Below are 24,735 nucleotides of genomic sequence, written 5' to 3'. Positions count from 1 at the left end.
CTGTGGCCCGGCTTAGATCACAAAATGGCTCAGGCCCAAAATAGCTTCTCTTATGTCAAGAAAGCCATGCCTGGTTCTCTTTCTCCAGGGACCCCCTATCACATCTGCTTACGGGAGGACTTCTTGCTAATGTAGATTCTTGGGTCCCCCAGGCCTGCAGAATCAGAATCTCCAGGGAGACGGCCTGGAGTGCTTGTTTAACATACAAAACATTGGGTAGTGGTTAAGAGCAGGTGTTTGGGACTAGAATATCTGAGTTAGAACCTTGATTTCATCATTTTTTAACAGGTTATTCATGGAGAAGGTATTAAAAGTTCTAAGCCTCAGTTTTCTCGCACATAAAATGGGGGAAGTGGTAATGCCTACTAAGAGGGTTGCTGTATGGATTAAATGAGATGGTAAATTGTGTCAGGTATTTAGTACAAGACCTGGGACTAGGTAAACGTTCAATAAATATTAGCTACTATCATTTGTAGTATAATATTTAGTACATATTCAAATAAATTTTCTCAAAGAAATTATGAAATACACTGATTATTTAAATAGGTTGGCTACTATTTAATGTGAGAATCAAATGAACCAAAATGCTATTTTCAGCTCTTTGAAGCTAATTCAGTCTTTTGAGCTTTTCCCTAACAAAAAGGCACATTTGGGCTTCTCTGGTGGCGCAGTGGTTGAGAGTCCGCCTGCCGATGCAGGGGACACGGGTTCGTGCCCCGGTCCGGGAAGATCCCACATGCCGCGGAGCGGCTAGGCCTGTGAGCCATGGCTGCTGAGCCTGCGCGTCCGGAGCCTGTCTCCGTAACAGGAGCGGCCATAACAGTGAGAGGCCCACGTACCACAAAAAAAAAAAAAAAAAAAAAGGCACATTTATGCCACATATATTCTGGCATTTTAAAAAATACAGCATTTTCCTGAAGTAAAATGTTGCAACAGATCTAAAAGATGGTTTTTGTTGTATTGTCTGTAAGTTACTTTTAAATACTTAAGCATAGAAAGTGTGATATATATGTGTAAATTGTTTTGTTTTTTTAAAAATAAATAAGTTTATTTATTTATTTATTGGCTGCGTTGGGTCTCTGTTGCTGTGAGCGGGCTTCCTCTAGTTGTGGCGAGCGGGGGCTACTCTTCGTTGTGGTGTGAGGGCTTCTCTTGTTGTGGAGCACAGGCTCTAGGCATGCTGGCTGCAGTAGTTGCGGCATGCAGACTCAGTAGTTGTGACTCGAGGGCTCTAGAGCGCAGGCTCAATAGTTGTGGTGCATGGGCTTAGCTGCTCTGCAGCATGTGGGACCTTCCCGGACCAGGGCTCGAACCCATGTGCCCTGCATTGGCAGGTGGATTCTTAACCACAGCACCACCAGAGAAGTCCTGTAAATTGTTTTTAAACCACAACCGTTAACATTTGAAATGACCTAATCAGGAATCCACGGGCTAAGGGAAGTTAGTTAGCATTCAAAGAGACGATTATCTGAATCTGCAAGAGAGGGTTTATTAACTATCATAAGTGATTTTAGAAAAAGATTTTCATTGATTAAATTGGAGCTTTCAATTTATGTGGATTGGGTAGACACTATAACGCACCACCACTTTTGCATGGTTGAGGTAGAAAAATTAGGAGCGTCCCTCAGCTTGATCCCTTCAGATTGATACAGATATGTTGACTTTCCTTCAGTCCTTTATCCCAACACTTAAAGGATGGGCCATTGTGTGATTCAGCTAGGCACTCAGATCAGCTCATCCTGCCCACAGAATGCTGTGTTTGTCTCTGAATCTTTAATGTGAGGCTCTTCCTGGAGAGCCCAAGGGCAAGTGAGGACTTCATCTCGCTTACAGACCTGGGTTTGTGCCTCCTTTCTATAAATGTTTATACATGTGGGGGAATTCATTGTGAAGCTAACTTTGTTTTTCACATATTCTGGTGGTGAGTTGTAGAAAAGGACACGTGCAGCACTCACCTGCCTTTGATCATTAAACCTACTAAGCAAGAGATACTCAGAAAAAATAAAATGTGACCGATTTTGAGTGACCACTGTTAAAAGATGAACTGAGACATATTAAAATTTTTAAAAGTGTTTTTGAGCAAAAATTGACTTGAATCGGGCAGTGCCAAACCAGAAGTGGTTAGGAGCACTCCTTGGACAGGAGCCAGGGGAAAGACTTACCTAGAGAGGATGAAGAAGCAAAGAAAGGAAATTATTGATTGGCTTAAAGCCCTGCTGGCTGTTTGTGATTGGTTGTGCTTAGCATTTTGATTTCAAAACCATGAGGCATTTACAGGCTGAGATTTTGGTTTGCTTACATAGGCCACCCAGACATTAGTACCACCGCAGTCTGATGGCTTCTTTGTTTACTTAATTTAACACCACATAAGTTTACTTCAATTCACGCATACCTCCTAGTTTCATTGCAAGTTTTAAAGGTTGAAGGTCAAAATCTTAGGGATTTTAGTATTCGTTTTTCAGTCCTTGGTATCATATATTCACTCAAAAGTGGCAATTCTGCATATCTCTTCCAGGTTCATTGGCAGCTTGAAATAGAACGTGGCAGGAATGTTCACAAGTTGGCAAACTCCACAAACTTCCCCAACCATCCCCCCGCAGAGCTGTTTGCTAAATATTTACCTAGACTTTCATGGTCTGGTGTCCATTCTGACAGGTCTGTACTCATGATTCACTGGATTTAAAAAAGATTCACAATAGTACCTTTGCATAGAAGATAAAGGTCGGCAAATACTTAAAAAGCTCATAAATTTCTTGCTTTCTTTCTGGACCACATTGCATTGCTGGGAGACAATGTGGAATACAGCCAGCTAGAAGCACAGAATTGGCCTGGGCCTTTGGCAGAAGAGGTTGGTTTTAGATGAAATTCAGAGATAAAACCCAGATAAAACCAAGACAGGTGATGGAGCTGAATAAAGAAACTAAGGTTCATGTATTAATTTCCACAAGCATCTCTTAATTTTCTGTTGGTAATAAAGATTGGTAACATATTTATTGTTCTTTATGTAAATGTTCTTCAGTTAAATTTTTTTATTTTGAGATATTTGTAGATTTATTTGCAGTTGTATGAAATAATACAAAGATCCCATGTACCCTTTACCCATTCTCCCTCAGTGGCAACATTCTACAAAACTGTAACACACCATAGCCTTGACATTGACACTGATGTAGTCAAGATACAGAACATTTCCATCACTACAAGGATCCGTCCTAATGCCCTTTTATAGCCATGGCCACTCCCACTCACCACCACTCCTTCCTTATAACCCTTGACAACCATAAATGTGTTCTTCATTTCTATAATTTTGTCATTTCAAGAATGTTATGTAACTGGAGTAATACAATATGTAACCTTGGGATTGGCTTTTTTTCACTCAGCGTAATTCTCTGAAGCTTCATTGAGGTCACTGTGTGTATCAAAAGTTCATTCCTTTTTATTGCTTAGTGGTTATTCATGGTGTGGATGTACCACAGTTTGTTTAATCATTTACCCATTGACGGATATCTGGGTTGTTTTGGCTGTTATGAATAAGGCTGTTATAAACATGGGTGTACAGGTTTTTTGGTGAATGTAATTTTTTATTTTTCTGGGATGTATGCCCAGGAGTGCAATTGCTGGGTTATATGGTCGTCACATTTAAGTTTTTAAAGAATGTGCCACACTTTTTAGAGTTCTGTATCATTTTTACATTCCCAACAGCAAAGTATGAGAGATCCAGAGTTTCTGTATCCTTGCCAGCATGTGGGCATGTGACTAGTTTTTATCTCAGCCATTCTTGCAGGTGTATCTCATTGTGGTTTTAAGGCATTCTTACTGGCTAATGATGCTGGACATATTTTTTTTGTATTTATTTGCCATCTGTATATCTTCTTTGTTGACATGTCTCTTCATGTCTTTTTCCCATTTTCTAATCGGATTTTTTTTTTGACTGTTGAGTTTTGAGAGTTCTTTAGATATTTTAGGCTAGTCCTTTGGCAAATATGTGGTTTGTAAATGTTTTCTCCTGGACTGTAGCTTGTCTTTTCACATTTATCATATGATCTTTTGCAGAACAAGAGATTTTAATTTTGATAAGTTCCAATTTATCATTTTTTTCTTTTTGATGTTGACTAAGAGGGCTTTGCTTAATCCTAGATCTTCAGGATTTTGTTTTCCTTCCAAAAGTTTTATAGTTATATATATTTTAGATTTAATCTGTGGTCTATTTTGAGCTAATTTTTGTATAAAGAGTGCGACTTAGGTGAGTTTTATTTTTTGGTTTATGGATGTTTAATTGTCCGGCATTGTTTATGGAAAAGGTGATTTTTTTTACATTGAAGTGCTTTTGAACTTCTGTCAAAAAACAATTGGTTATATTTGTTTGGGCCCATTCTGGCTTCTCTGTGCTGTTCCAATTTCATTGATTTTTGCTCTCTACTTTTTTTCATCCTTCTGCTTGCTCAGGGTTTATTTTGTCCTTCTTTTTCAAGGTTCTTGAAGTGGGAGCTTAAATTATTGATTTGAGAATTTTCTCCTTTTCTACTGCATTCAGTTCACGCTATAAATTTTTTCTCTCAGCACTATTAGCAGTCTCCCACAAATTGATGATGTATTTTCATTTTCATTCTGTTCAATGTATTTTTAATTTCTCTTGACCCTTTCTTTTTTTATCCATTTACTATTTAGAAGTGTGTTATTTAATTCCTAAGTGTTTGTAGATTTTCCCATTATCTTTCTTGTTGATTTCTAGCTTAATCTCTTTTTGAAGAACACACTGCATGTGATTTGAATTCTTTTAAATTGTTAAGACTTGTTTTATGGCCCAGAACATCTATCTTGGAGTATATTTCTTGGGCAGTTGAAAAGAAGGTGTATTATGCTGTTGTTGGGTGAACTGTTCTATAAATGTTGAGATTCTGTTGTTTGATAATGTCAAGTTCTATGTCCTTGCTGATTTTCTGTTTGGTGGTTGTTTTATCAATTGTTGAGAGAGGAGTGTTGAAGTCTACAAGTATACTTTGGAATTTACTTCTTTTTATTTTCAGTTCTAGCAGTTTGGGATTCACATAATTTGCAGCTCTGTTATTTGGTTCATACCCATTTAGGATTGTTATGTCTTCATGGTCGATTTATCCTTTTATAACTAGATAATGTGTCTCTCTGATTCTGGTAATTTCCTTTGCTCTAAAGTCTATTTTATGTCATATTAATAGAGCCACTCCTATTTGCCTTTGATTAATGTTTACATGATATGTCTTTTTTAATCCTTTTACTTCCAGGTGACCTATATTGTTACATTTAAAGTGAGTTTCTTTAGACAGCATATAGTTAGTCCATGTGTTTAATTCACTCTGCCAATCTTTGTCTTTTAATAAGTGTATTAGGCCATTTCATATAATGTATGTATTGATATGTTGGGGTTTAAGTCTGCCATTTTATTTTTTGTTTCTTGTTTTCTTTTGCCTATATTCCTATGTATTTCTTGAACCTGTTTTAGAACTTGATTTTCATTTATCTGTATTGTTCTTTGTGTGTATGTGTGTGTGTTAATTTCTGCTTTACAACAAAGTGAATCAGTTATACGTATACATATATCCCCATATCTCTTCCCTCTTGCGTCTCCCTCCCTCCCACCCTCCCTATCCCACCCTTCTAGCTAGTCACAAAGCACAAAGCTGATCTCCCTGTGTTATGCTACTGCTTCCCACTAGCTATCTTACATTTGGTAGTGTATATATGTCTATGTATACACTACCACTCTCACACTTTGTCCCAGCTTACCCTTCCCCGTCCCTGTGTCCCCAAGTCCCTTCTCTAGTAGGTCTGTGTCTTTATTCCCATCTTGCCCCTAGGTTCTTCATGACCATTTTTTTTTTTTTAGATTCCATATATATGTGTTAGTATACGGTATTTGTTTTTCTCTTTCTGACTTACTTCACTCTGTATGACAGACCCTAGGTCTATCCACCTCACTACAAATAACTCAATTTGGTTGCTTTTTATGGCTGAGTAATATTCCATTGTATATATGTGCCACATCTTCTTTATCCATTCATCCGATGATGGACACTTAGGTTGTTTCCATCTCCGGGCTATTGTAAATAGAGCTGCAATGAACATTGTGGTACATGACTCTTTTTGAATTATGGATTTCTCAGGGTATATGCCCAGTATTGGGATTACTGGGTCATAGGGTAATTCTATTTTTAGTTTTTTAAGGACCCTACATACTGTTCTCCATAGTGGCTGTATCAATTTACATTCCTACCAACAGTGCAAGAAGGTTCCCTTTTCTCCACACCCTTTCCAGCATTTATTTTTTGTAGATTTTTTGATGATGGGCATTCTGACCGGTGTGAGATGATATCTCATTGTAGTTTTGATTTGCATTTCTCTAATTTTTAATGACGTTGAGCCTCCTTTCATGTGTTTGTTGGCAATCTGTATATCTTTGGAGAAATGTCTGTTTAGGTCTTTGGCCCATTTTTGGATTGGGTTGTTTGTTTTTTTGTTATTGAGCTGCATGAGCTGCTTGTAAATTTTGGAGATTAATCCTTTGTCAGTTGCTTCATTCGCAAATATTTCCTCCCATTCTGAGGGTTGTCTTTTCATCTTGTTTATGGTTTCCTTTGCTGTGCAAAAGATTTTAAGTTTCATTAGGTCACATTTATTTATTTTTGTTTTTATTTCCATTTCTCTAGGAGGTGGGTCAAAAAGGATCTTGCTGTGATTTATGTCATAGAGTGTTCTGCCTATGTTTTCCTCTAAGAATTTGATAGTGTCTGGCCTTACATTTAGGTCTTTAATCCATTTTGAGTTTATTTTTGTGTATGATGTTAGGAAGTGTTCTAATTTCATTCTTTTACATGTAGGTGTCCAGTTTTCCCAGCATCATTTATTGAACAGGCTATCTTTTCTTCATTGTATATTCTTGCCTCCTTTGTCAAAAATAAGGTGACCATATGTGTGTGGGTTTATCTCTGGGCTTTCTAGCCTGTTCCATTGATCTATATTTCTGTTTTTGTTCCAGTACCATACTGTCTTGATTACTGTAGCTTTGTCAGAAGTCCAGGAGCCTGATTCCTCCAATTCCGTTTTTCTTTTCCAAGATTGCTTTGGCTACTTGGGGTCTTTTGTGTTTCCATACAAATTGTGAAATTTTTTGTTCTAGTTCTGTGAAAATTGCCAGTGGTAGTTTGATAGGGATTGCATTGAATCTGTAGATTGCTTTGGGTAGTAGAGTCATTTTCACAATGTTGATTCTTCCAATCCAAGAACATGGTATATGTCTCCATCTATTTGTATCATCTTTAATTTCTTTCATCATCTTATAATTTTCTGCATACAGGTCTTTTGTCTCTTTAGGTAGGTTTATTCCTAGGTATTTTATTTTTTTTTGTTGCAATGGTAAATGGGAGTGTTTTCTTAATTTCACTTTCAGATTTTTCATGATTAGTGTATAGGAATGCCAGAGATTTCTGTCCATTCATTTTGTATCCTGCTACTTTACCAAATTCATTGATTAGCTCTAGTAGTTTTCTGGTGGCATCTTTAGGATTCTCTATGTATAGTATCATGTCATCTGCAAACAGTGACAGCTTTACTTCTTCTTTTCTGATTTGGATTCCTTTTATTTCTTTTTCTTCTCTGATTGCTGTTGCTAAAACTTCCAAAACTATGTTGCATAAGAGTGGTGAGAGTGGGCAACCTTGTCTTGTTCCTGATCTTAGTGGAAATGGTTTCAGTTTTTCACCATTGAGGACGATGTTGGCTGTGGGTTTGTCATATATGGCCTTTATTATGTTGAGGTAAGTTCCCTCTATGACTACTTTCTGGAGGGTTTTTATCATAAATGGATGTTGAATTTTGTCAAAAGTTTCTCTGCATCTATTGAGATGATCATATGGTTTTTCTCCTTCAATTTGTTAATATGGTGTATCCCATTGATTGATTTACGTATATTGAAGAATCCTTGCATTCTTGGGGTAAACCCCACTTGATCATGGTATATGATCCTTTTAATGTGCTGTTGGATTCTGCTTGCTAGTATTCTGTTGAGGATTTTTGCATCTATGTTCATCAGTGATATTGGTCTGTAGTTTTCTTTTTTTGTGACATCTTTGTCTGGTTTTGGTATCAGGGTGATGGTGGCCTCGTAGAATGAGTTTGGGAGGGTTCCCTTCTCTGCAATTTTTTAGAGGAGTTTGAGAAGGATAGGTGTTAGCTTTTCTCTGAATGTTTGATAGAATTCGCCTGTGAAAACATCTGGTCCTTTTGTTTGTTGGAAGATTTTTAATCACAATTTTAATTTCAGTGCTTGTGATTGGTCTGTTCATATTTTCTATTTCTTCCTTGTTCAGTCTTGGAAGGTTGTGCATTTCTAAGAATTTGTTCATTTCTTCCAGGTTGTCCATTTTTTTGGCATATAGTTGCTTGAAGTAATTTCTCATGATCCTTTGTATTTCTGCTGTGTCAGTTCTTACTTCCCCTTTTTCATTTCTAAATCTATTGATTTGAGTCTTCTCCCTTTTTTTCTTGATGAGTCTGGCTAATGGTTTATCAATTTTGTTTATCTTCTCGAAGAACCAGCTTTTAGTTTTATTGATCTTTGCTATCATTACCTTCATTTCTTTTTCATTTATTTCTGATCTGATCTTTATGATGTCTTTCCTTCTGCTAACTTTGGGGGTTTTTTTGTTCTTCTTTCTCTAATTGCTTTAGGTGTAAGGTTAGGTTGTTTATTTGAGATGTTTCTTGTTTCTTAAGGTAGGATTGTATTGCTATAAAATTTCCTCTTAGAACTGCTTTTGCTGTTTCCCATAGGTTTTGGGTTGTTGTGTTTTCATTGTCATTTGGTGTAGGTATTTTTTGATTTCCTGTTTTATTTCTTCAGTGATCTCTTGGTTATTAAGTAGTATATTGTTTAGCCTCCATGTGTTTGTATTTTTTTTACAGATTTTTTCCTGTAATTTATATCTAGTCTCATAGCGTTGTGGTCAGAAAAGGTACTTGATATGATTTCAGTTTTCTTAAAATTACCAAAGCTTCACTTGTGACCCAAGATATGATCTATCCTGGAGAATGTTCCATGAGCACTTGAGAAGAAAGTGTATTCTGTTGTTTTTGTTTTTGAATAGAATGTCCTATAAATATTGATTAAGTCCATCTTGTTTAATGTATCATTTAAAGCTTGTATTTCCTCAGTTATTTTCATTTTGGATGATCTGTCCATTGGTGAAAGTGGGGTGTTAAAGTCCCCTACTATTGTGTTACTGTCAATTTCCCCTTTTATGGCTGCTAGCATTTGCCTTATGTATTGAGGTGCTCCTATGTTGGGTGCATAAATATTTACAATTGTTATATCTTCTTCTTGGATTGATCATTCGATCATTATGTAGTGTCCTTCTCTGTCTCTTGTAATAGTCTTTGTTTTAAAGTCTATTTTGTCTGATATGAGAATTGCTACTCCAGCTTTCTTTTGATTTCCATTTGCATGGAATATCTTTTTCCATCCCCCACTTTCAGTCTGTATGTGTCCCTAGGTGTGAAGTGTGTCTCTTGTAGACAGCACATATGCAGGTCTTGTTTTTGTATCCATTCAGCCAGTCTGTGTCTTTTGGTTGGAGCACTTAATCCAATTACATTTAAGGCAATTATTGATATGTATATTCCTATTACCATTTTCTTAATTGTTTTGGGTTTGTTATTGCAGGTCTTTTCCTTCTCTTATGTTTCCTGACTAAAGAAGTTCCTTTAGCATTTGTTGTAAAGGTGGTTCGATGGTGCTGAATTCTCTTAGCTTTTGCTTGTCTGTAAAGGTTTTAATTTCTCTGTCAAATCTGAGTGAGATCATTGCTGGGTAGAGTAATCTTGGTTTTAGGTTTTTCTCCTTCATCACTTTAAATATATCCTGCCACTCCCTTCTGGCTTGCAGTTTCTGCTGAAAGATCAGCTGTTAACCTTATGGAGGTTCCCTTGTGTGTTATTTGTTGTTTTTCCCTTGCTGCTTTTAATATTTTTTTCTTTTTGTTTAATTTTTGGTAGTTTGATTAATATGTGTCTTGGTGTGTTTCTCCTTGGATTTATCCTGTATGGGACTCTCTGCACTTTCTGGACTTGATAGACTATTTCCTTTACCATATTAGGGTAGTTTTCAATATAATCTCTTCAAATTTTTTCTCAGTCCCTTTCTTTTTCTCTTCTACTTCTGGGATCCCTATAATTCTAATGTTGGTTCATTTAATATTGTTGCAGCGGTCTCTGAGACTGTCCTCAATTCTTTTCATTCATTTTTGTTTATTCTGCTCTGCAGTAGTTATTTCCACTATTTTATCTTCCAGGTCGCTTATGCGTTCTTCTGCCTCAGTTATTTTGCTATTGATCCCTTCTAGAGAATTTTTAATTTCATTTATTGTGCTGTTCATGATTGTTTGTTTGCTCTTTAATTCTTCTAAGTCGTTGTTAAATGTTTCTTGTATTTTCTCCGTTCTATTTCCAAGATTTTGGATCATGTTTACTATCATTATTCTGAATTCTTTTTCAGGTAGACTGCCTATTTCCTCTTCATTTGTTTGGTCTGGTGGGTTTTTACCTTGCTCCTTCATCTGCTGTGTGTTTCTTTGTCTTCTCATTTTGCTTAACTTACTGTGTTTGGGGTCTCCTTTTCGCAGGTTGCAGGTTCGTAGTTCCCATTGTTTTTGGTGTCGGCCTCTAGTGGCTAAGGTTGGTTCAGTGGGTTGTGTAGTTTTCCTGGTGGAGGGGACTAGTTCCTGTGTTCTGGTGGATGAGGCTGGATCTTGTCTTTCTGGTGGGCAGGTCCACGTCTGGTGGTGTGTTTTGGGGTGTCTGTTACCTTATTATGATGTTAGGCAGCCTCTCTGCTAATGGGTGGGGCTGTATTCCTGTCTTCCCAGTTGTTTGGCATAGGGTGTCCAGTATCTGTATTGTTTTTGGTGTGTCTTTTTGCATAGCTTTTTGGTGGTTGCACTTGATTAATTATATTTATATGTACGTAATTTATCACAGTCTGCCGCTATTATCATTTTTCTCGTTTGAGTTAAATATAGAAGGCTTACCTACCGTTTAATCATTTTATTTTCCTTTTTTTAGAACATAATTGTTTTAAACCTCTCCTCTCCATATATTTAATCAGTCAGACAGTGTTACATTTTTTGCTTCAACCATCAGTTACCTAATAGTTCATTTACCTCTTCCTTGTTTCACTCTAGCTTAACTACCATTCATCTGCCCCACTTATTACTTATAAAAGATAAACCAGAGATAAAGTGCTGTAGATGGGGTAATATCAGTGCCACTCTGCTGAGCACAGGAACTACAAAATAGTCTCCATACTCAGTCAGGGGTAAGGTATGGGAGTAGGGTCAAGTTCATTGGCCAGTAGGGCAATATTTTAGTTCTTGTCATTTTTGCTTTCATTAAGTTTCTTTCTCATTTTCTTTGGGTTACGAATGGTAAGAAATTTGGAATGCTTATCGAAAGAAGTGCAAAATGTGTTAAAAAACCAAATATAAGTTTGGTTTAAGAAATTAGTTTGTATTTCTCAATATCTGTATCCTTGCTTCAGTGTTCCTGCTAATATACACAGTGTCTGTGAAAAGTAGAGGAAAACACTCCCACTGGGGGAAGAATTGTAAAAAGGTGCCATTTTTAGGGCTGCTCTAGCCCCACAATATGTGGGCTGAATTTTCTACCCTCACCGTCTTAGCAGGGTCCCTCTCTGATGGGCTCAACCTGCCTCACTGTTACCTGTGAACCTGCCTTACCTCTCTGAATTTCTCTCATGTTTTGATCTAAAGAAATTTTCTAAGAAATTTGCTCAGATATATTATTTTTCTTTTATTCTGATATCTTGGTTTCTTTCAAGAGGAATAAAATGTAAGTTAAATGTAGATTTATTTCTATTCAAAATTTAGTATTAATAAAAGCAATTGTAGCTCTTACCACACCCATCAAAAGTAATTTCCAACAACAGGTAACAGGTGTTTTGAGGGAAAGGGGACTTCATGATCAAAAAAAGTTGAGAAAATGGTACATAATCTATCCCATTTTTGTATATTTATATAGTAACAACTCTCAAAAGTTATGTAGTAAAGAAATTCTTGCTTAACTTAGTTTAATCTAGCATTTAACTGTATAATTCTACATAATTAAATAATCCAAATTTATTTAACTACATAATTCCTCTCCAATATATTTCACTTTATTTTACTTTGCATATAACCAATTAATAAGTTTTAGTCTATTAATGACTATTAAAACCAATTTTAGCTTGGGAAATGTAAGTTAAAAATTATTTGGTTTCTACAATATGTGGGATGTTATACTATGAACTGATATAATTAATCTTTTTGGCTTTTTAAAGTTAATAACAAATCTGTAACTTTACTGTCATCTCCTCTATAGGAAGTTCTCTTAATCTGCATCTTATGGACCTTTTCAGGTTCCAATGAATGGCATGAACAGTCCCCAAATTGGGTATGGTATTTTGTGTAAGATGTGCACATTTCTGTAGAAAGGGCTCATTGTTTTAAAATTCAGTCTTCAAAGAGTTTCTGACCCTTGTAAGATTAAGACCTACTCTTCTATAGGAGGTAGTTGCCACTGTTAGTGTAGTTTTTCCTTTCCCAAATCAAGGTACTGCATTAAACAGCAATTTATGTATCTAAACAAGATATAAAGATACATTATAATATATGGGTGAAGGCATTTAGGACATTTTGTTTTTATTTCAACTACCTATAATGATTATAACTTGTATAAAAGGGCAGGGGAAGTCACACTCTTCATGTTTTTATATTAAATAGCAGATTCAAATTTTTTTCATTGTTGTTTTAGTTTCCTGATGTGTTTTTTTTGTCTGTTTATATTTATTCACAAATGGCTACTAAATAGCGACTAGTTGCCATATATTAGATATTATGAAATAAAAAGAAGAATCATCAGGTGATTTTAAGGGATAAGTCTTCATTTGAACTTTACATTTCTTGGACAATAATTAGTAAGGTTAATATGCTAGAGTGCAGGCCATTGCAGAAGGTGTTCTCCCCGCCCCCCCAAAAAAAACCCACAGAAATTGAAGGAATGCATTTTTAGCAGTTTGTTGAACAGCTAAACTTACTCCTGTTTTGTTACTTCAGACACCTGTTCTGATGCTATTCCTTGGCTCTGTATCACAGAATTTCCCATTAATGACTGTCCTTTTATTTCCAGTTTGATTCTTAATTCCATAAAATTTCTATTTTCATTCTTCCACTATTCCTATCCATCCAACATCTTTTTATAAAAAGTCTATTTTATATTGAAAACAGGCAGGGACTATTTTTTATCTGTATTCTATAAAGTGATGTGGGCAGGATTTAGGTCCCAGCATGTAATTTTAATAATTTAAGTGATCCGCCCGGGAATGGGGAATGGCTGAGGGTGCAAAATCTGAAACCTTGACCTTAATAGCATCATGTTTGAAAAAGCTGAATTAATTACTCTAAGAAAATAATGTACAAGTGTAGTAACATATGAAGAAAATGTTTCCTTGGGAGAAAAATGAATTAATTATGGTAAAAAATTTTCAGCAGAAACAACACTGCATTCTTTTAAAGTGAAATCATGAATAGAGGTAAACTAATATTTCCGGAATTACTGACACTCCATATACAACGTGTGTATTTTTCTTGGCCTTAAAATTTTTTTTCCACTAAATCAGATTCATTGCATTTGGCAAGATTTTCAGAAAGAGCATGAGGTTATTTGGGGGATGAGTATTTGACATGTTCACACAATGTACAGTTCAGGGTTCAAAGTTGAAATCACAGCACTGTTTTCCTTGACAAGAATTCTCTCTGGCAAATTGCCTAGGAAAATTCTGGTAGGTTTCCTTGCATCCCACCCAATATTCAACTAATATTGTAAAATCAGTCATCAGCTGGGACTAACTAATTGCTCTAGAGTTATTTATCTGAATAAGATAACTCTCCATTAGACTTGTTGAAAAAATAGGACACATTTAATTGAAAGACTCAAATATTCTTTTGCCTAAAAATTGGTGAGAAAATATATGTTGAATTTGTATCTTTGATAATATGACAATTACATTATTGGTAAGTTATAGAAATATCTATATATCTCAGGATAAAATCTAAGTAGGAACTTCTTAGAAATGTTTCTGCTCTAACTTCATTTAATGACATGTTACTGTTGTACTCTTACTATGCCATCAACATTCTCACTTGTTAATTTATTTTGGTGGCTATAGTGCTGAAATTTTACGTCATTTAGAACTATGGACTCTGCCTCATGGAAAATATTATAGTGGTATTCAGAGAGTATAGACTCAGATTGGCTATTATAGTGTGAGTCTAAAATTTGATTTTAAGAATGTGAGCATGTTGCTGAATCCAAGTTTGTGTGACTGACGCACAGTAAGGCCAAAGAAACCGAAATGCCAGAATTTGGAGCTGAGAAAGGTTTATTGTGAGGGCCAAGGAAGGAGAACAGGCAACTCATGCTAAAAAAACCCAAACTCCATGATGGTTTTCAGGAAAGAGGTTTTAAAGGCAGAATTTGGGTTGCGGGCTCCAGGTTGTGTGATTTTCGTCTGATTGGTTGGCAGTGAGGTAACAGGGTGGTGCTCCAGGGATCTTGTGCTCAGCCTGAAGTTACCGTCCTCCACCTGGGTGGAGTCCTTACTTCCTGCCGAAGAACTCAAAGATAGTTAGGTACATCCCTTGAGGAGGAGCTAGGACCTTATTGCTGCACTATTGTTTGACTGCTTTTCCTTTGTTTCTGCATTCCTTCACTTCCCTGCTTAGTAACTGTTTGAATCTGACCTTTGAAACTCAGGAAAGGTTTAGGAGGCTGAAGTCTTTTCCCTACAAATGAAAGTGGGGACATGAAAAGGCTTTTGTACCTGGGAGGGCCCCACAGGGTCCTGCTTGGTTTCAAGCAGGCTGTGAAATGTTGAACAACTAATGTAATTCTAGTGGAGTTCTTCAGTGTCTTCCAATAGAATTAAATATTGCTTTTTGAAAGAAGTTAATTTGGGATTAAGAGCTGTAATTTGTAATGTGCCATTGCAAAACATTATGTAAAACGGCCATGTTTGTAAATATGCAAGGTTTAGGTAAAATAAGTAATTTGGATGCTAAAGCAAAAATTAGGGATGCAAATTATTTTTTTATTTCCAAGTTTTCTTTCCTGTATACTATCAACTCTCTGTGCATTTTGTAGTTAAATTGGTGCTATGTAGAACCTGAAGCTTTATAGCAAAGTTCTACTTTTTTCTATCTAACAATGTTTACAAGCATTTCACCATCATAAAATATTTTTCACTTTATATTTTATTTTTATGTTTATATTCACAACAGAGATTCATCCATTTATTAATATGCATTTATTGAACATGAATTATGTACCAGACACTGTTCTATCCCTCAGAATTTACTAATGACCAAGACAGGAAGAAACTTCCTACCATAATGATGTTTACATTATAGCAGGAGAGAAGACAATAAACAAATCCAATGACTAATTCTTAGTTCTCATCTTAGTTGACTTCCAGAAGCATCCAACAGAGCTGATCTTTTTCAATACTTTGCAACACTTTCTTTACTTAGTTTTGGGATTTCCCCAGGTTTTCTTCTCTGTCTGTTCATTCTCTATTTCCTTTGCTGGTTCCTCTTTATCTTCTTGATTTCTTAATATTGACATGCTCCAGGGCTGTCCTTGAACTTCTTCTTCTTCTTGTCTTCTTTGCATCCTTGATGATTGCATTTATTAGCATGGCTTTAAATACACTCTGTACTCTGACAACTGCCTACTCATAAGTCTCCAACTTAGACCTCTCCCTTGATCTCCAGGTTCACTATGGAATTGTTCACTCCATATATCTTCTTTAATATCTGATACACATAAAGTCCTGATTGTACCTTCCAGATTGGCTTGTCCTGCAGGCTTTTCCATTTTAGTAAATGGTATCCCCAGCCAAAAATCTAAGAGCCGTCGTTCACTTCTCTTTCTCTTCTAACACATCTCTAGTCCATTGTCTTTTTGATCTCATTACCCCTCATTTTCCCAACTCCAGCCATTCTAGCCTCCGTGCTGTTCCTCCAGTACACCGTATATGGTTCAGCCCGAGGGCCTTCTGCTGGAAATCTCATCTCCCAGATTTACTCATGGCACACTGCCTCACATCCTTCAGGTTTGTTCCCAAACTAACTTCTGTGAAACCTTCCCTGACCTATTGAAAAATTATACACCCCTTATTTATGTTCCTTCCTAAGTTTTTCTTTATTGCATTTATCCCTGCCTAACATACTGTGTATTTTACTTCCTTTGTACTTTTGCTAGCTCCTCTCCTGCTAGAATGTGAGCTCCATGGGCAGGAAATGTCATGTTTTGCTCTGTACCTGGAATGGTATCTGGCATGCGGTAAGTCCTCAGTGGAATGTGGGGCTCCAGAGCAGAGGAACCACATCTCTGCAGGGTTTTCCTTCCTCCTTCTTCCCTCACCATTTCCCCTCCTTCCCTTCTTCCTTCCCTCTTTATCTCCCTTCCTTCCTCCCTTCCCCGGCCCCCTTCTTCTTCCTCCTCTTTCTTCATTGTTCTTAATAGGCTTGGAGAAGCTGCTGAGTTAAAGCCAGTTTTCTATTTCTGGCTCTCTGTTTGGATTGGCAGTCACTTGGTTATTGGGAAATCCGTGCCTAGTCTTCCTGAGGTGTGGGCTGCCTGGACATCATAGAAGCCTCTTCATCTTCAGGGTCATGGCCTATTTTTGTTGTTGTTTTGTTTTGCTAATTGCTTTATAACCACAACAAACTAGTACAGAGTATGCCCTGTACAAAGCAACACAATAAAGGTCGAGGTGTTCCCTTGGGCAAGGCTGAAGTTTTCAGTCTGTGGTATTTGGAATTTAGGCTACAGTCCTTGTTTTTGGATGGATCATTGGGTGTGTGGCACAGTCCATGCTTTTAACAATATTTGAACAGGAGAATGGCCACTCGGCCCAGGTAGAAGTAGATGAAGTGTTTGGTTTCATGTGTCACGTAAGTACCGAAGTTCCTCCCCACAATGCAGTGCCAGGTGGGGTTCTACTTCTTGTCAAACTCCTTCTTGATATGGGCAGCAATGTCCTTATCTACATTTCTCCAATGCCTGAGTAGCACACTCCACCAAGTCCTGTTGCATCTCCTCCAACATATCGGCATTTTTGATCACGGCCTTTCGATCACACATAGTTACCAAAGAGCAGCGGCTGGCCGACTGCAACGGTCTCCTGGGGGAGAAGCTGGCGAGGCTCAGACCCTTAGAGAGGAGCGGTCCCTACTGAAGCCGTGGCGCATCTATCAGAGTCACAGCCTATTAACCCTATAATTTGAATTCTGCTCCTGGCAACTCACCAGTCATTGAATGCCATTGATATGTGGCTGCAAACGTTCTGTTTGGGGAGTGGCTTGTTCTTCTAGTGAGTGTCCAAGCTGCTGCCCACCATCGTGCCTCCTTTAGTACCTCCTATGATACTGTGCTACATTCACAAACTCATTTATTGTTCTCCATGGCAGTAAATTGTAAGCTCTATGAGAATAGGAACATTTTTTGAATAGCAAGGCCTAGGACACTGCCTTGGTCACGAAAATAAATATTTGTTGAATAAATGAAGGAATGTCTAAATTACACTTATAGATAGAAAAATCTATAAAAAATCTATAAAAATCTATAAAAAAAATAAAGATGAAAACTATTTTATGATGATAAAATATTGGTAATAAGAACATAGTTTTTTTCTTTCATTTGTTTTATCTATGCTATTTCTAAAAAAAGTCTTTGTCATTTTTTGGCACAAAGTTTCCAGTTCTTATACAGTGTACACCCTATTTTTTATATACTTTCATTCATGTTAATGGGAATCTGGAGCTGGATGGAGAGAAATGAGTGTGCCTAGCTTGCCATCTTTCCCAGAATATTTTCACCAATGTTTATATTTTTTAATAAATGTGTTGTAATGAAAAATACTTCTCAGCTTTTTTGCTCACCTTATATGCTTGATAGAGCAATAAATGACTTTGTCCACTCTCAAAGAACAAAAATTTATTCTCATCAAGGAGACTTAAAAAAATATCTGTTCTTTGTGTGACAAGGCAGGTATTGAGCAGTTGTTTTCCTGCACCTATTGTCCTTAATTTTTTCTGTTCATCTCTTCATTCCCAAATATGCAAAACTACAGAGAAAAAAAGTTATAAAAGCCTAACGATATGTGATTTCTCCTAAGGTGTTATTCTGTAGAAACATCTGGGTGTGTCATGTACCTGAGTGATTATAAAACAAACATTTTATATATGTTTATAAACAGGTCATTTCCCTTAATGTGTGCACAGCCTTCAAAATAGTATATCCCAATAGTCTATAGCAATGCATTCCTAAAAATAATCCATGGTGATAACTAAATGCTGCTTCTAGGAATGGAAGAATAGAAAAGAGAAAGATTTGTGAAAAAATGAGAAGAATAATTTACCTCATTGAAAGTACTGGTTCAAGTTCTTCTTTTCTCTGTTTCTCAAAACTACAAATGAATTATTTTATTCTTCATATGTAAGCACAAATAGCTTTGATGGTTATAAAGAAATAGTTCATGTATGTGTCATTGATTTAAATTACTTGAAAACCATTCCAATTTTAAGCAAATAATTACATGTCACAATTTCATGCTAAATATGTTGTTACTTTTTACTAAAATCTTAAGTGTAAGATTCAGTATAATATAAAAATTACATAAATAAATACCAATTAATTCATTTGGTCTTAGAGTAACCTTCTTACTAAGAGTGAGTTAAAAAAAGGATACCCAATTTTTTATCTTATTTGAAATTATAAAATTATTTTAAGAAAAAATTTAATTTAGGAAGTTTTATTTTTCTGTATAATCATTGGGAATTGTGTAGAAAATTTCTTTATTATATTTATTATTTATATATTATTATTATTTTATATGTTTATTAGATGTGTATAGCGCTTCACGTTGCCAGTATCATCAAGTAAAATGCTGCCAACCCCTTCCATATGTCATACCATTTTTTAATAAGTCTTTGGTGTCTACACAGTCATGGCCTCATTGCAGTGATTCAGTAAATATTTGTTGCTTAGTCAGTTCATTCATTCTTTATTCAACAATTATTTATCAAATGCCTATTATGTATCAGATATTTAATGCAAAAGGTAAACTAAATTTACATTTATTTATATCAAAATTTATATTTTGGATGTTATACCTTGGAAAATATTCTATAAATATCATTAGGTGAGCAGTTATTCCTAAAATAATGTCCTATTCACCTTAGTTCTTATTGTTATAAATACTGGTTCACAAAACACCATGTTAGATCCCAATAATGTCACTTATTTTAAGGCTGTAGCAAGGACATTTTTTGCTCCCTGATATCCATGATCCTCTTCTCCTATAATGAAAGGACTCTTGTTTTGTAGCAGGACATGTGGCTACAGAGTAAGCACTATATTTTCTAAGCTCCCTTGGAGGTGATGTGTGCGGTTTCCAGATTTTCCTTAAAGGATGAAGCACTGGCCCTCTGCCACCTTTTCCCCATCCTGCTGCTTTGAAAAGTGTTTATGGTGATGGATCATCTTGTACCATGTGGATAAGAGCAGTATCTGAGGGATGACAGAACTACGTGATAGAAAAAGCCTGGGTCCCTCATAAAATCCCTAGACTATCATTTCCATACTGTAATGTGAAAGGAATAAACCTCTATTTTCTTTCTTTTTTTTTTTTTTTTTTTTTGCGGTACGCGGGCCACTCACTGTTGTGGCCTCTCCCGTTGGGGAGCACAGGCTCCGGACGCGCAGGCTCAGCGGCCATGGCTCACGGGCCCAGCCGCTCCGCGGCATGTGGGATCTTCCCGGACCGGGGCACGAACCCGTGTCCCCTGCATTGGCAGGCGGACTCTCAACCACTGCGCCACCAGGGAAGCCCTATTTTCTTTATGGACTGTATTTGAATCTCTGTTATGCATTTCCTAAGGCAGAATTTGGTACCAGAAATGGGGTGCATGAAGTGGCATAACCTAGGTCTGTGGCATAATATGTTTAGCACTTGGGAGGCAGGAAGCACAGACACAGATATTGGAAGTTGAAAAGCTGGTTGATCCCTGATATGCTGAGGCAAAACATTGATATAACTGTTGATTACAGTATTTTAGAAGGCAGATTAAATGGTGACGGAGGCCATATATAACATTAGGGGAAATCACTGGAAAGCTGCAGGATCTTCATGTGTGTTGGCAGCTTCTTGCTCTTCCAGCAAAATCCTATGACAGAGATGAACTCAGGCTAGCGTTAACCAGTCTGCAAGCAGAGGTGGAAGGGCATATAGTTCTGTTAAGAAAGGCTCTTTGTGCCAGGTTAGCAAAATAATTTCACTGAGAGTCCTATAATTTGAGGCCTTTGAGGGTTGAAAAAGTCAACTCCTTCTGTATTCCAAACCAAAGCAATTATAGCTGGTAGCTTCAAAGCCACTGCCTTACTAGGAGATAAATTCAATGTCCTGCCAGATTTGTGAGCCAGACGAGAAGCAAAATCAAATTAAGAGTATTGCTTTTCCACCCAAACAAAATGGTTTAGATAGCCTGGATGTAGCTTCCATCCAGAGAGGGGGTAAGGAAACACAGAGGGTAATAAGGAAAAGACAAGCATCTTCAGGCTTAAAGAGTACATCTAGATTAAATCTTTGGCTATAGTTACTTACATATGGAACTAATCCAAAACAAATTGCCTGGAATCTTGCTAAGGTTTTGAGGGAATTGTATGGCTACAGAACAACAACATAGCCTGCAAAAGCCTGTAATTGTTCAACCCTTTAGAAAATTCCTGGGCCGCCAAATCTGGACCAGCAAGGAGAAGGCTACAAAAATATTGCAGTCTCCAAGAAGAGCAATCTTTGTACCACCTGCTTGATTCATGGCAAGGGAGGACAAAAGATAGGAAAGCACCCGCCAGGGGGTAGAACCAAAGGCTTTGGAAGAAAGCACACATTTCTTCCAGGAAAGCAGAATCAGGGCCTTCCAGATGAGACTAATCCATTGTTGGTTCATGGAATATTTGTAACGCCTATCTAGTAGGATTTGATTATTGCCATGGCCCAGAGACTGCTGTAAGTTTCCCAATCCCTCTTTGCTCAATAGGGGCAGTTTAGTTTGCAATATCTACTTCTTCACAAGCCATGAGTATTGAGTGTATGGGGACAGATAAACTTGTTTTAGTTTGTAGGTTGCCAAATCATCAGGCTCCACATCCATGATTAATGAAGGGAAAGGGCTATACATCATCCAGAGGGGAGACTTTTAGCTGGGTACAGTAACCAGTGGGACTTCGGAATTTTCTCCTTTGTGGAGGTGATCAGTGTATTCTATGTGAAGGAGAGAGATTGTGATGGATATTTGGGTTGCCACATGAATAGACTGTGGCAAATAATGCTAGTTGTATTTAAATGTCCATTCTCTCATTTAACAGAGACACAGGCATACGTCTGAGATGTTGCAGGTTCAATTTTAAACCACCACAATAAAGTGAGTATCACAATTGAGATACACAATTTTTTTTGTTTCCCAGTGTATATGAGTTATGTTTATACCATACCATAGTGTATTAAATGTGGAATAGCATTATGTCTAAGAAAACAACGTTCATGCCTTAATTAAAAGTACTTTATTGCTAAAAAATGCTAATCATCATCTGAGCCTTCAGTTGAGTCATAGTAGTTACATTAAAGATCACAGATTTCAGATCATCACAACAAATATAATAATAATGAAAAAATTTGAAATATTGTGAGAGTTAACCAGACTGTGAACAGAGACATGAAGTGAGCAAATACTGTTGGAAAAGTGGCACCAATAGACTTGCTCCACGCAGGGTTGCCACAAACCTTCAATTTGTAGAAAACACAATAACTCTGAAGTGTAATAAAGAGAAGCACAACAAAACAAGGTATGCCTGTAAAGCCCCTGAGTTTTGGCTATGTGCAGGACTGCCAAAAATAAAGTTTTTTTTAACCTTCCTTGTAGTTAGGTGTGGCCATATGACTAATATCTAATGGATGTAAGGAGACTTTGTGGGTGCAGAATCTGGGATGTTTTTAAAAGGCAAGTGTGTTGCATTTCTGTCACCCTTCCTCTATCCCATTTTTTCAAACACAAATGAGGTAGTGAGCTATCTTGGAACAAGAACTAAGGATGATTTTGATGGAAAGGTAGATCAATAAGATAGAAGGAGCTTTTGTCCTTGGGTAACTTTGTGTAGCAGAGCTCCCATACTAGTTCTGTATTGCTTCCCTTAAGAATATTTCACAAGGGAGAAGTAAACTTTTATTACATTAAGAGGGTTGATATTTGGGTCTTGTGTCAGTCAGCTATTGCTGCATAACAAACAATATAAAAATTTCAGTGACATACAAAAATAATCATTTATTTCTTGCTCATGATTTTATGAATTGGTTGGAACAGTTCTATTTCATACTTCAGGTAGAATGGTAAATTCTGCTTCATATTCTCATACTTCTCCTAAGATATGAGTGTGTATACTGTTTGTAGCTAAGAGTTATGAGAGCCAGATAAATGACTGTAGTGAACTGTCCTACATAATAGTGAACTATTATGCATTTATGAATATCAGGTAGGTGAAAGAGAAGTTGAATGATGGTTTTGAGTTTTGAAGGTGTAATTTAGTACTGCATTGAGTGGAAGTAAATTACTATATCAGTGCTAATGCTAGTGTAGCTATACAAAAATCCTGTTATTTTGCCATCTCTCTATCTAGAACTGTAAAAAGGCCTGGGATTTTACCCTACTTGCACACTAATAAGTTAGCCTGCTGTAGGTTTATAGATGCTGACAGGAGACAAGGCTCTTGGGTCAGAGATGATGAATAATTTATTATTCACAGCATTAGCAGCAACCAGAAAATCAGCATTTTTTTGCACCTGTTTTCTGGGCTCCAGTTCCCATAAGGAAACACAAAGAGGGTGAGCTGATACCTGCACACTCTATGGGTTGCATTACAGGAGAAGAATCCAGAGCATACAGAGCCCAGATTTTTTATTAATGGGTAGTAAGCATCCTGCCTTTTGCTACAGAGGGGAGACAATGTCTTTATCTTCCAAAGTTGTAAACAAATGTGTCTCTTACTGCAGAGTAAATACCACATCTGCCAAGGCTGTTCACAATACAAACATACTTGAAACGATCTTCTGGAATAAAGGACAGTCAGTATCCCTACTAGCAATGGGTGTAGAAATGAGAGCTCCATGGAGAACTGTCTCCCAAACTGCTTTTGCCAAAGTCATTAGTGACATTCTCATTTTTGTGCTAACGTGTACTTTTGCCTGCTTATCTAACTTGATCTCTTACAGCTTACGGCTCCATTGTCATTTTACCCATTCTTGTTTAATTACACCATTTTGTCTAGGCTTTCTTCTTACTCCTTTGACTTTTTATTCATTCTTTCTTCATTTATCAAATATGTTTTGAGCACTTTGTGTGCTCCAGGTAGTCTTGTAGGCACTGAGAAGGGAACAATACAGAAAAAGCACCTTTGCTTTCATGAAACTTGCAGTCTAGTAGGGGAAGTCAGATAATAAGTGAGATAAATTAAATGACATATAATATTTTAGGTGGTGTCAAGTACTAAGGAGAAAATTAATGCAAGGTAAAGGAATAGAGGAATAGGAAGATTCCAGTGGGTTGCCATTTGAGAACAAAGGCTTTACTGAGCAAGTAACATTTGAATAAAAATCTGAAATAAGTGAGCAAACCTTGAGGCTGTTTGGGCCCTATTTGAGGGTGGATGGAAGAGATCTAGGAAAAGCCAACAGGAAATGCAAGGCCTTGAGCCCATAGTGGGCCTTGTGTGTCTGAGGAATAGCAGGAGGTGTCCCATTACTTATCCGTTTATTGTTCAGCTTCCAAAGGTCATCCTAACTCTGACAATATAAACTTAATTTTTTTTTCTTCTACAAATTTATGGTTTTATGTGTGTAAGAGAGAGAGAGAGAGAGAGAGAGAGTGTGCGTGTGTGTGTGTGTGTGTGTGTGTGTGAGAGAGAGAGAGAGAGAGAGAGAGAGAGAGACATGCTTCATCCATTTGTAAGAGTTAAGGTAGAGAATTTTCCAAAAGGTTATCTAGTTTTTCTAAGATAATTTATTGAGTAATCTTTTTCTTTCTCCATTGATTTGAAATGTTACCTTTGTCATTTAAGGAATTAAAATAAATTCTTATCTGAATTAAGCTTTTTTTTTTTACTTCTGTTGCATTCATGTTTATCAATTTTTTAAATTCATTAAGAAGCTATTTTAATTATATGACTTCTTTTAGAAATTTCTAGACTTTCCTCCTTATTTTTCCAATTGAAATGTATAATCCCTCTGTCTGATTTCAACATTTTCTTGGTATTTTAATTTATATTGCACTTAATAGTTGACAGATAGATAAATAGATAAATGAATATAGCAACTGAGTCATCCCATACAAGAATGTGATTTGTTTATTAATTTATTTAAATATTCTTTTATACTCCTCAGTAGATCTTTAAGGTACAATAATGTGTCTTTTTGGTTATTGGGTTTATACTTAGGCCTTTTTTTTTCAATTGTGTAGGTGTTAGTAACATTGAACATAATAGAGAAAAACACATCTCCGGACCCAATTTTAACAGTTAATATGCTTTATTGTCAGCCTCAGA

The 24,735-nt window shown here is 36.7% G+C and overlaps 1 protein-coding gene and 1 pseudogene across 3 annotated transcripts in view; one reads left to right on the top strand and one right to left on the bottom strand.

The window, feature by feature from the left end:
* Nucleotides 1-24,735, top strand: part of CFAP299 (cilia and flagella associated protein 299) — a 624,040-nt gene that overhangs the window by 55,044 nt on the left and 544,261 nt on the right. The window lies entirely within an intron of this gene.
* Nucleotides 16,962-17,312, bottom strand: LOC105748538 (dynein light chain 1, cytoplasmic-like; annotated as a pseudogene).

The sequence above is a fragment of the Orcinus orca genome, chromosome 4, assembly GCF_937001465.1.
Source record: "Orcinus orca chromosome 4, mOrcOrc1.1, whole genome shotgun sequence".
In the NCBI taxonomy this organism is placed as follows: domain Eukaryota; kingdom Metazoa; phylum Chordata; class Mammalia; order Artiodactyla; family Delphinidae; genus Orcinus; species Orcinus orca.
Note: the sequence above shows the minus strand (reverse complement) of the source record. Positions and strands in the feature narration are given on the sequence as shown.